The sequence below is a fragment of the Miscanthus floridulus genome, chromosome 4, assembly GCF_019320115.1.
Source record: "Miscanthus floridulus cultivar M001 chromosome 4, ASM1932011v1, whole genome shotgun sequence".
Taxonomy (NCBI): Eukaryota; Viridiplantae; Streptophyta; class Magnoliopsida; order Poales; family Poaceae; genus Miscanthus; species Miscanthus floridulus.
In genome coordinates, this window is record NC_089583.1 from 103,996,687 (window position 1) to 104,010,396 (window position 13,710).

At 42.8% G+C, this 13,710-nt stretch overlaps 1 pseudogene; it reads right to left on the bottom strand.

Moving 5' to 3' along the window:
* Window positions 1–1,425: 1,425 nt before the first annotated feature.
* On the bottom strand, window positions 1,426–2,131 carry LOC136548976 (uncharacterized; annotated as a pseudogene).
* Window positions 2,132–13,710: the final 11,579 nt, after the last annotated feature.

A 13,710-nucleotide genomic window follows, 5' to 3' on the forward strand; every position in this document is an offset into this window, starting at 1 on the left:
CTCTAACAAATCAAATTGATCAAATCATGATCGAATAAAACCTCTAGATTGACTTTTACCCTCTTTTGTTGTTCTTTGAAGTGAACAAACTGGTTGATATGGCTCACTGAAAAACTGGTTGATATGGCCCTATAATATGAAATATTGCAAAGTGAAATCACTGAAAACTAAATCACTGAATCATGGCTGACTGGGGAGGGGACTGGCTCAATACCTCACGAAGGGGATAGGAGAGAGAGGAGCTGACCGCCTGGCCGCCTGGGCCTGGCCGCTGCCCACGGGCGGCTGGCTGTGGCCGCCGAGTGCCGGCCAAAGGAAGAGCCACGGAGGCTGGACCCCCTGCTCTGGAGAGCTGAGGTGGGGGCGCGCTGGCTCGGGGCAGGCGGGCAGGGGCAGCTGGCCGTCGGTGCCGCGGAGCTGTCGTGTATAGCCTGTTCATTTCGGCTGAATACATTATTACGGCTGACTGGTGGTGCCTTAGAAAAATACTAAGGCTCCGTTTGTTTCTCACGGAACCGCTCTCTGGAACCATTCATGGGCGGATTGTTTGCCATATTTACATGAGCTATCAGCAGCCGGAACGATTCCCGGGTCAACCTTGCCTAAACGAACAGGCCCTAAGCGAGCAGACTATAATGGGTGGAGGTCTTGTGGGTCTGTTCTGGCGACAATAAGTGGTGGCTATATAAGAGAGAAGCCAAAAAATGAGAGTGGAACAGAAAATATCTAGAAACACGAACGGATTAGGAAAGTGTTCTTCCTCCTCGCGATTGAGATCCTATCCTCCGATTTTCTCATGTGATAGCTCACGTCACCAGATTGATCTCACCGGCGGCCACGGATTGTGACAAGTGGTATCAGAAGACGGTATCCTTAGAGTGGGTACCGGTGGCGTGTCAAGGCGGATTTTTTTTGACGGTGTGCGGCGGCGGTAGACAGCGATTCTCCCTCTAATTCTGGCGGCGTCTTCAGGCCACGTGGTATCTCTGGTCGGCACGGCGGTGTCTTTCTAGCTCCGGTGTGGCGTCGGCGGTGCTATTAGCAAAAGTGGGTGGCCGAGGGGGCGATTGGCGGCAAAGGATCAGCGGGGTGTCGCCGTTCCTATTTCGGTCAGGAAAATCCAAGCGGGATGATGCTATCTGGGAGCAGGTCGAAGGGGAGCTGGTTGTGTGTGAGCAGCAAGTGCTGGTGAAACAATTAGAATCTACCGTTCAAGCAATCACAAAGCTCAAGGGTGCTCCATCGAAGGTGTCAACTGATACTTCAATAAAATACCAGGCAACTTGTGAATAAATGAGCTCATCTCATAAAACCATGATTGTAGCATAAACAAGTTCATCTCAGAAAACCATAATTTAGTTCCAAACGAGATCCAAGTCATATGAAATAAAACATGAGTTTACATCTCATCACAAGTAAAATAATTCATTCAATGTGTAGCTTTCTCTTTAGAGTCATCTTTTTTTGTGCTGCCACGGTAGACATCCTCACAGGACTAGTGGTGTCGGTTTGTGAAGATGTGCCATCTCTTAATAACATCGCAAGCTTGCTGCACATAAAATACGATACGATAATTAGATGTATGGAAATATTTAATGTACGGTAAATGTGTTAATTTTCCTTACCTTCTAGTGATCCTTCCTAGACTATCCCGTAGGATTTCTTCTCTAGTCGGCCTCCGTGGGGTGCTAGGTTCTGCTGGCATAGCTTTTGTAACATTCTTTCTAGGTTGCCTACGCTTCCTACAAGTAAACAAATAAATTACTATTGACATTTTTATTCAAATTTCTTAATAATAAAAATCAGTAGTTACCGCTTTTTTGTTGTCCCATTGAGTGGGCACTTGGCACTAGCTTGCCTGTGACCTTTTTGTTCACATTTTTTGCAAGTCATAGGTCCTCTGATCATCTTCTTTTCTTTTTCATTTGTTGGAGCATTATCGTTGTCACATCCCTTCTCACCTTCACCCTCGTTGGTACATTCACCATCTTTGGAACCTTTCTTCTTGTGGCCACCTTCCATCCATCCTTTCCTTCTTAGTTTTCTTCGTCTTCCAACAGGTAATTTAGCAAGAGGTGCACCAACTAAAAAATGGTAGGCCAACTTGTGGCCATTGTGTTTTGTCTGTCATCGGTTCAATCTCTCTACCATAAGTAGCCCTGAATCTATTCACCGAGTAATAGTCATGCACAAACTGTTCAAGGTCAACTCCCCGTTGGTGGGTTACATAGGGCAATACATGTTGACATGGCTTACCAGTGTGCTGCCATTCAAGACAAGTATAGGTCCTTTGGTGTAACTTGACAACATGCCTCTCAACTCTCCTGCTATGGTCCCACACCTCTGCACTCCAATTAGAACATGGTACAATTTTCAAGTGTCCCAAACCTCAAGTATTTGCCTTTAGCTGATGCATAATAGTTGGAAGTATCCTGCCTTCAGGTAGCCTGTATGCAATATTTCTTCTCTTGTTCCAAAGTACCATGATCATTTCTCTAATCTTATTAGCAAGGTCAGCAACAGGTAAGTCTTTATGGTCTCTAATCCAGTTATTAAATAACTCAGCAATATTAATAGTCACACTTAATTTCTAGATTGAAAGCACACATATACCATAATAGCTTATGATTGGTCTGTAACCATTTCACTGCTTCTGTTGATTCACTTACCATTTTTGCTATATTGTCATAGAATATGTCTTCTCTGTAAGCCCTTGCCGCAGGATATATCTGTCCAAACCCTCTAAATCTCTTCTAGAAATTTTTGACAAGATGATAAAAGCATTCTCTTTACTCTGCATTTGGGAATAAATTCTTGCAAGCATCAGAACAAACAACAAGGAGTGGAGGATCACCTATTGCCTTCTTTATTTGCTCCATGAACCAAGTCCAGTTGTCTATTGTTTCAGAAGCTATGAAGCCATAAGCAAGTGGATACATCCAATTATGACCATCAACTGCTATAGCTGCGGCCAAGTGGCCATTCCACCTTCCATTAAGTGTTGTAGCATCTATGCTCAAATGAGGCCTACAACCTTCCAAGAAACCATCAATGCATGGTTTAAGAGCGCAGAAAAAATGGTGGAAATATACTTGACCATCCACCTCAAGTACCTCAATTTCAACGACACCCCTAGGGCACCACTTCATTACCTTGGCCTTCCACCTAAACAACAGCTCAAAACTCTATTCACATTTGCCATAAAACCTCATCAAGAGCTCTTTCTTTACCCCCGCCATACAGTGTCATATGCAATTTGACACTTGTGATCTGTCTGCAACTTCTTTTGCAATTCCTTAGCACCAATATTTGGATCATCTCTAAGGATACTCACAACCTTGCTAGCTATCCACTTTAGATTTGGAGTTGTACTTATTTGCCTCATGCTAGACACACATGTATGTTTATCGACTAAGACGGTTACCTGCAAAACAAAAAATCAATGAGATTCATATTAATTTACATGAAAAGTAGAATTAATGAAAGGAAAAAGAAATTTATTCACCTCCACAGTGCTTTGGCCTTTATGTTTGGTGCCATTTATCCTCCAAGGGCAAGGGCAATCTTCATCACCAGACTTGCAATAAGCCCTATATCTCGTCTTATATGACTTCTCTGTTCCTAAATCAAACTCCTTATTGATGGCAAATTGCCGCACTGCCATCTTGAACTCCTCCATTGTTGGGTACACTATTCCTAAATCCATGGATGGGTTGTTCTTATCATATGAAATGACCATTTCACCTGGTATGGCATCACTAGTAGGAATGGCAGCACCATCATTATCTTGCCCAAGCTCATTATCATGCCCATGTTCATCCATTCAGCAATCAAAGCCTTGTGCAGGTATATTTGTTGTGTCCTACTCTGTCAAGCCTAAAAGCTCACAAATCTAATTCTCACTCATAAGTGCAATACGACATTCGTCATCATGTGTCTCCACTATCTGTATGCTATCCCAATCAAATATTTCCATATTTTCCACATGATCTACTTGGGACCTAAACAAGTGATATCAAGTTTAAATATTATCTACTACATGTTTCAGACCTTTCTTCTTATAATGAAATGATATGCTGCTCTCCTGCATGTTCTAGAAAAGCTTTCTACGTAAAAGCAAACAACTCATCAAGAATTTGTTCTCTCCAACGTATGTTGCTTGTTAACTGTTCTGGTGGGAAGTGGTTCTCATTTCTCTTTATTTGGATGTCTGAACAATTGCAGTATCTCAATATTTATCTTACTCAAGTTCATGGTTTAAGACAGAGGATTTCTGATGGGTTGGATTTTCAACTGATTAGGCATACATTAACGGTACATTATTTCTATCACCTCATCATTTACATATTTTCTTAATTCTTACTATAATTAATAATGTGAATTAATATCAGGATGCTGCAGAATTCCTCTCGTCTCAATAGGATACCAAGGAGTTACTGCGCTTATATGCTTATTGGGCAAAACTAGAGCGTAGTTTTGGCAAAGATCTTTCTGCAGCTCATGGAGTTTGGGAAAATGCAATCATGAAAAGGTTTATTTTTTACTCTGCAAATTATTATTTTGTTCTTTTACCTGACATCCTTAAATCAGCTATTATTCTTCCGATGGGACATTTTTTGAAGTTTGGGAGCAATACATTTCAATGGAGATAGAAATGGGCCATGTACATGAGGCGAGATCCATTTATAAGCGTTGTTATAGCAAAAGATTTGCTGGTTCTAGATCAGAGGTAATCTATTCTCAAACAAATATGAGAATATGTATGGTTACTTTGATGCTACCTGAGTTCCTGTGTTATGTAGCTACTGATGTACTCCTGCTGCTTCCTATGAACTAGACTCTTAAATAGTAGCTTAAGTATTGATGTTTCAACATGATAATTCTCATTAATAATGATGATTTATTTTTGAATGCTGTGATCTAAAACTTGCAAGGAGATATGTCACTCATGGATAATATTTGAAGAGGAGAATGGCACCTTGGATGATTATGACCTTGCTGTAAAGAAGGTATTCTTCTGTTTCGCTTGTTCACTTGGCTTTTCTGGTTGCAAACTGGATTTTTTTCTTGCGAACATAAAGTTAAACTGGCTTGGTGTGCCCTGCATGGTCCTTCAGCATGTGAGTGATTATTTCTTCAGTTTGTCATCTACACATGAATCACTTATTTTGGTGCATTTGATAAAAAGGAGCAATACATAAGATCTGGCGTACCAATTATTGATTAATAACCATGGGAACATAATTTTCTGAAGATTCCTGGTTCCTTCTGCATAAAGTTTGATTAGTCATGAAAGCTTCGACATCATTCAAATTTTCATGTGATTAAATCCTATGTGCAATCATTAGCTGTTGGCCCCTTGGGTTTGTTATTGAATCTTTGTAGGGATTAAAGTTCTAGCCATGATAAGTTGATATCTATTCAACTATTTAAAGTGTTTCTAACTAAACTGTACACATTTGATGATAGCATGGGTTATCAACTTATCATGTCAACTATAGTCTGCCGCCTTATTATCCTTCTATTTAACCAGGTTACGCCTCGGCTAAAGGAGCTTATGACGTTTAAGTCTCAAGAGGAGGCTAAGGTTGAGGCTTACCCTAACCCTGATGAACCAAAGCCATCCTTCTATAATGACAAGTGTACAATTTTTGTGTCAAATATTGACTTGAAGGTATGTTATTTTCTGTTTCTTAGATGCACTTAGCTCCTAGAATTCATTAAACTAACTCACCCCTCTCTCTACAGGCAAATGAGGATGATCTCAGACGATTCTTGATGAGTTGTCCTGCATGTTCTAGAAAAGCTTTCTACGTAAAAGCAGACAACTCATCAAGTGATATCAAGTTTAAATATTATCTACTACTATCGTGGTAAAAAAACAGAAAGCATAAAGGCCAATACCTTTGCACTTCAAGAATAGGAAGGTTGTACTCTACTATCGGAAGAGGAATAGTGGGCAGCCACGTTCTGGCTAGGGCTAGAGCATTGGACTGGCATCGGGAGAGGCCTCCACTACCAGCAAAACACCTCCATCAGCCGCCGCGGCTGGCGCAGCCAAGCCCTCAGCATGCATGGCAAGGCTAGAGGCCACCAGGGCTGCAGCTGCTTGGCCCTCCATGGCGATCGGGCGGCCATCATCATCTTTGGGCAGCGATCCATCCATGGGAGTCGAGGAAGGGAAGGGTACGACTGCGTCGGGAGGAGGGGAAGGAGGAATGACGACGTCGGTGCTTAGGGCGGCATCAGTCTCAAAGGGAAGGAGGAACATCGGGTAGATGAATTGGTATGATCGATCAATGATATAAAAGCAGAAGGGCAGAAGGGTCACAAGAGGGCCAAAATACATGTATTTTGATTAACAAAGTGAAGAAATACGCCAAATGACATCTAAAATAAGAAGCCAACGTTTCAAGGGTCATTTTAACGAAGTCGACGATTGGAGTCCTATAATTGTGAAGCGCATTGTTTGGTGTCCTATAATTAGCAAGGGGTGGAGCGTGCAGTTTGGAGGTGGCCAAAGTTGTTGCTGAAACCGGTCTCTTTTACGTATTAGTGGCACATGGCACATGAACTGGCCCAGGATGAAGCACATCTAGAGCAGGAAATATTTAGATCTCCCCTTGCATCCAACAGTGATGTCCATGGCATGTTTGATGATATGCCTCAAAGCGAAAACGATGCAGCGCGAGCTAAGATGGTAGAGTTCACTGCTCCAATGGGGACAATGGCTGTTGCACATAAGAGATGGCCTCTTGCAAATGTTGTGTGGGATTAGGAACTAGAGCAGTCAGATGAAGAGATGGCTGATCTGATGCAGTGCAAGCAGGTAGCATTCACATCACCAGTGATATCCAAGAGTGATGCCAATAATGGGGTGTTTGATGAACTTTTAAGCAAGGTGGTGTGGGATGATGAGTTGGTGCAAGGTGTCCAGTCACATGACACTTTATTGAAGTCATTAGCTCATGGAGAGTTCCCAGTCGACGTGGATAGTAAACCAATTACTGAGTCGGTCACTTCTGAGGCTTTAGTGTCAACAAAGGTTGGTTCAATGGAGTTGTTTGATGAAAGACCAGTGTGGGATGATGATCCACAGTATGATACTGAGCCACTGGATGACTATCTTGGGTAATTATTGTGGGACAGGAGCTTGGATGTAGCTCATGTGGTAGAGCCACTCACTAATGACTTACAAATACTTCCCAATGTCAAAGGCTCCTACCTTTTTATGGAGAAGACTATTAATGCTGCCAATGAGGTGGAGACCCTCGCTGAGGAGATCATCGAGGTACTCACCACTGGTGCGTTGTGGGATTACAAGATTGCCAATACTATCACACAAGTTATTGGATTATCATTGTTCCAAGAGTTATATAAAGAAGCTGCAGATATGGTATCAATTCCTAATGCATTCACTTTGGGTGATATTTTTACCTTGTGGCAATCTGATGATACACAGCTTATCATGTTCATCGATAGGGACACCTGTGACCTTACACAATTTGGCAAGCTAGCTTTGCAGCTTGATCCAATCGATGTTGGACATCCAAGGCTGCATGACCTTGACTGGCATGTTGCACTAGTGCAAAAAGAAACTCAGTTAGACAAGTGCTTGAATGTGGACAGGGGAAAGGTTGAAATTGGCACGCACCATGGTTTACTGTAGCAATTAGCTCAAAGTGGAGATTACTTTGATGATAAACTTGGGTCAGACAAAGAAATACTTTCATTGAGGGCAGTAGCTAAAGACTCAAGAAGGAAAGTTCAGCAACTGAAATACGTTGTAGATGAGTTATAGTTCAAATTTGACTGCTCACTATCTCATCTTGGAAGCATGTGCAATAGCTTGAGGAATTATGAGTGGACGAAATGCCCCTCCTTGAACCTGAAGAAAGGAAGTCTTACTGGAATCTGTCCTAATGAGAAAATATATGCTAGTAATGGAGATGGAAATGAAACTTTTTTCGAAGTTGAGATATGTGATCTGTACCTTGGGAAATGGATATGTAGCCCATCTATGCTGCTCTGTCGGTTTGCTCTTGCTGCATCTGAACTAAATGGAGTCGTCCATATGTCTGGTGGCTATGATGGAAACGTGTACCTAGAATCAGCACAAAGGTATGATCTAAGGGAGCGTTTCTGGGTCTAGCTTCCAACTATGAGTACTAAAAGAGGATGCTGCACCTTAACTGTCTTTGGAGACACCCTATATGACATTGGGAGGGCACTGTTAGCAATATGTTTGAATGTACCTTGGGATCCAGGTGGCAATCATGACTGCTTCATTCTAGCCATTGCTTAGGGACAAGCAATGTTTTGTGGGGGCGGTAATGTCATACCACATACCGCAGGATATATGGGCCTCAATATAATGGGTTGTAGGCCTTGTGGGTTTGTGCTAGCGACAATGAGTGGTGGCTATATAGGAGAGAATCTAGAGACGGAGAGGGGAATAGAAAATATCCAGAAACACGAACGGGGTCAGGAAGGTGTTCTTCCTCCTCGCGATTGAGTTCCTATCCTCTGATTTTCTCCTGTGATAGCTCACGTCACCGGATTGATCTCACCGGCGGCCACAAGTTATGATAGGAGGGCGCCAGGGCCAGGCGGAGCTAGTGCGGAGGGCGGGGCGCCGTGCGGGGGCCAGTCACGACTCGCAACGCGACTACGCAAGGATGGGGGCACGGCCGCAAGGGCCGTCAGGGCAACTCGCTAGCGCCGCTCGAGTCAGGGAGTCGGGGATGGGACACGGCTAGAGGTGGCTGAAGCTAGGTTATCGTGCGCTCGGCCGGTGTTTGAGAAACTGGCGTGTTTCTACCGGCTGATAAGTCTAATGTTGTTTTATTGTGAAAAAACACTATAATACGATTGATAAGCTGGGCTGATAAGTTAAAGCAAACAAGGCAAAAACGAACATTATGTATCTCTTTTTTTGCTTTTGTTAGTTTCATGTTTTTCCAAAACCTAATGCCGCTGATGGCAAATGTTACCTAGACTCCTCTTCTCTATCGTAGAAGCCGCAGGTTCTATTGGCTCAATGCGTCGATGGTGGAGGTTCGCTCAGGAGGGACGAAATCATGGGAGACAAAACCTAGTGGCACCTTGCATTTCCAAAGCCATTGCCAATAGGGATCATGATCATTGCTAACCATTGAGTGCTGCCTGAAATCTTCTTGGTGTCTCCCTAATAGGATTCTTCTCACTTCTTGTGCATCCATATGTAGCAAGTTCTCTTCTAGTGCCTCATCATCCTAGCACCGCCATCTGTAAATAAGAGTTCACTAACCTGAACTACTGAAGCATTCGGTTTTGGGCAAATTGGCCTACCGCTAGTGGCTCCTGGTATCCACCGATCCTACCAGATATTAGTTGATTCACCATTGCCAATACGTCTCATCAACCCATATTGCAGTGCCTGCCTACCCACCAGGATGGCATGCCATGTATGAGACACATTCCTCTTATTTCTAGCTAACAAGAAGTCCTGGTTGGCAAAGTATTTCCCTTTGATCACATGGGCACATAACGACTCTGGGCTTGCCAAGAGCCGCCAACCTTGCTTCCCCAGCATCACCACATTGAAGTGCCTAATGTCCCTAGAACACATACCTCCTCATCATTTTGGGAGGGTAAGGTCTTGTCAACACCTCTAATGGATTGCTTAGCTATCTGCTGAACCAACCACACTTGCAATTATTGCATACTTTTTAGCCTACTTTGTTGCTTGAGCACAATCTTAAAAATTGTATCATCCCCATCACTGTGTCGCCTGAAATCATCTATAGACATGACCATAAATGGTTCATAAAACATAACATAATTGGTCCATCAAACATGACATAAATGATCCATCAACACATAATATGAGGCTAGTCTCTATCTCTATGGGGTTTTCCATGTGTTAGAGACGGTGTAGAGCAATTTTTATCTCTCTACAAAACTTGTTTTATTCCGATGAAACTTTGATCATCTCTCTTATGTCAACATATTTACTAAGTTGGTAGCTTACTTACTATCCATAAAATTCTCACGGAACCTCAAGTTCACTAATACGATTCATCAAAGATCAAACATAACAAAATAGGTTCATCTAACACGGCATAAATAGTTCATCAAACGTAACATAAATGATTCATCTAGCATGGGCATGACATAAATGGTTCATCTAATTATTCTTCCGTTCTTCACACCACCTCTTCAACCAAGTAGGCCTTCTGTTCTAAGGCCCTGTTTGTCTTCACCAGATCTTATGGAAATTGCAATTATATACTCCCTCCATTCTAAATTATAAGTCGCTTTGACTTTTGCATAGATATAATAATATGTCTAGATACATAGTAAAATGGATGGACTAAAAAATCAAAGCGACTTATAATTTAAAATGGAGAGAGTGTATAATATAACTACAAGTACAAAATTATACAAGTATAGACAAATAGATAGATCGTGCAACGAAGGAAGCTTGGTGTCTACTCTTATCAAAGCAGGTTAGTTTAGCCGATGCTCAGGCCATCCACGGTAGCAAAATTATTTTAGTCCATTTGATCATAGCTTGGACGTCTAGATCTGTTAGTAGCCCCTATTCACTAACCCATACAAAAGTATCTGCCTTCTCCAAGCGTCTCTTCATCTACTCTATCTCCTCTCCCCTTTCTCCCTCGCTCCCTCCCTCCATCTCTGTCGTGCGATGGAACACCGACGCGGGTAGAGCTCGGCTACCCCCTCCCTTCCCCCCACCTCCCTATGTGGGTAGGCCCCATGGCACGGCATGCCGCAGGTGGCGTGGGCCTCACGCGGTGGGGCGGCGGGGCGGCGTGGGCAGCCACCGCCGATGGCCAAAGCCGCTCCCCTTCGCGCGAGCTCCTGCAGATAGTCGGTGCAGGTCTGCTCTTCCTCAAAACATCTGCGGCCTCGACAGCTCCGGTGTTCCTTGCCTCGTCCTCTCCTTGGTTTGGTCCCTCCTCCCCCTCTCTTCGTACCTCTCCCTATAGGATCTTCCTCTCCCAGCGCTCATGGAGGCTCGCTCCCCTTCGTTGTGGACGCCGATCTATGTGCGGGCGACCTGTTGGCCTCTAATAGAGGAAACCCTAGCTTACTACTACTTTTGTTTTGCGTTCTGTAGGGTGTGGCCTCCTCGGTTCTATTGGATCTTGACAGCAAGCATTGTTGTGCCATACAGCTGAGCACATGGCCATCTCAATGATATTTGTTTGGTTTCTTGGTGTGCATCCCTGATGATTTTGGATCTATTGTTTGCATCTTGGTCACCTGCAATGATGACTAACTTTTTTCTTGTTATAGTTTAGTTTGAGGGAATGGGCTGCTGTTGTGATGATTGCATCGTAATCCATGTTTAATGTCAGATTTGCAGTGATCGTAGGCTACTGTTACACTGTTTACATCTCTTTCTTTTTCCCTGGTAACTCAGGCAATGTTGAAAGTGAATCTAGCCCTTGAGTGGGTTTTGGATGATTGAATGACAATGTGATTAAAGGTCTAACCCATTTGCTAAGTGTGGATAGATAATAGGTTATCTCACAGGTACTTAATGAAAGCCAAAATGATGTGTTGTTGTATAAACAATCTAGTTCAAGCACAAGACAATAATGCAAATGGAATTCATGCAAAGGCTTATTTATTGTGGGATTTCCATATACTCTGTGAAACTAAGCTCGTAAGAATTAATTAATGAGATATGAGGGATTGCATATGGAATGGTCTCATATTTAAAGCTTGCTAAATTGAAATGAAAAAGATAACACTACAAATGAATAGTTGATTCAACACAAGATGTGACTTGATGGCTTGAGTTGGTGAAGATAGCAAGGAAAGGCTTTGAGGTACTAAGCAAGGGTGAAGGGCAAGCGATGGCTTGGTGGCCGAAGAACCTAGCTAGGGTGAAGAAGGAAGTACTTACATTTAGTTGAGGTACTAATCAAGCTACGATGGTCATATTGATGTGGAGTATCAAATCTATATTGGACAAAGTGTTTGAAGTGACTTGATGCATTTGGAGTTATTCATATTTGATGAATGGAATCAAGTCATGTGCTCAAGATGGCTATGCTCAAGTGACAAGATTAATATCAACATGTTGGCACCCTTACTTGATGAAGATTGAAAGAGACGGCATTAATTCAAAAGAGGTCAACTCAAGCGGTATAAATTCGTTTTTCCTTTAATCTTGAGTTTAATAGGTATGTCGTACTATTAAGAGGGATGCATCATGTTGATAGATAATGTTTCATAAATGCTTAAGCCAACCCATGTGAGTTTTGAGTATTTGAGAGAAAAGAGCTAACTAATTTCATGCTGGTCTAGCAATACCGGACGTGTCCGGTATTTGCCCAACAATGGTAAAATTATTGTTCTCGGGTTGGTTCGTCGGGAGTTCCGATATAAGTCGGGAGTTCTGGCGGTCGGGAGTTCCAGCAATGGTCGGGAGTTCCAATGTCTCACGCTTTAACTGACTTGGAGAGTTCACTGTGGTGGTCATACCGGATGTGTCTGGTATTTATACCGGGCGTTTCTGGTATGGACGACCAGAGGCCAATAGCTAGTTTTCAAATGCCTTGAGAGTTGGGAGTTCCGACGGTCGGAAGTTCCGGCATGAGTCGGGAGTTCCAACACCTCACATACTTTAACTCAGTTACACGGTTTTCAAATATGCTGAGGGTCAGGAGTTCCGACGTGAGTCGGGAGTTCCGATGGTCGAGAGTTCCGGCATTCATCGGGAGTTCTGATGCCTCACATTGTCACTGTAACTTAGTTACCGTTAGGACAGTATAAGTCATATTGTATGGCAACAGCTATAAAATGGCTAGTTTTTCCAAGGGAGCTATAAATACCCTCAAGCCTCCACCTTTGGAGGCTACTGATTCTGCTGGTTTCTATACACATTTTTTAGCCTTGCCAACTCTCCCAAATCCTCTCTTAGTGAGTGTGTGGTCCAAATAGCAAAATCCATTTATGGGTTAAGAGATAATTTAAAAAAGAGAGATAGACACCACTTGAGCACTTGTGCATATTGTCTATTTCATGATTCGCATTTGTTACTCTTGGACTCTTCGGTCCTAGACAACTAGTCATCACCGGAGAGCACCTGAGAGATTGTGGTGTGCCTCGGAAAGTTTATAACGGTCAATTCCGCCGCCTCGGAATCAACTAGTGGAAGGAGAAAAAGGAGTTGGAAAAGACTTCGGCTAGAGTGACCTTCGTGGTACCCTCTAGGGATGACCTTTGCTGGGTCGCTCATAGCCCCCTCAACAGAGAGTAGGACTCAAATAAGTCCGAACTTTGGTAAAACAAATATCGTATCTCAATTCGCATTCTATTTGATATTTGTGTTGCTCCAGCTTTTGTGCATGCTCTCTGTATATATTGTCATCTCTAGTAGGTGCCTGTAGTTTGGTTTGAAGATAGAAATCAAAAGGAGCAAGTTCAAGGCTGATCTACAGAAATCATGTATATCGGACACGTCTGGTATTAAAGCTCAGTACTGAAAATATTTATTCTCTGTTCTAACTTTGTGTTGCAGGGTTGTAGCTTCTAGATATATTATTTATACCTTGTTTACTCTATGGCTAACTTGTGAGGGGTGGTATTACTCTTAATTTAGAGTTTTACATTTTGGAAGCTCCCTTTTTCTAATTGTTTCTGTATTTAAAGGAGTTAATTTTTAGAAACGCCTATTCACCTCTCCTCTAG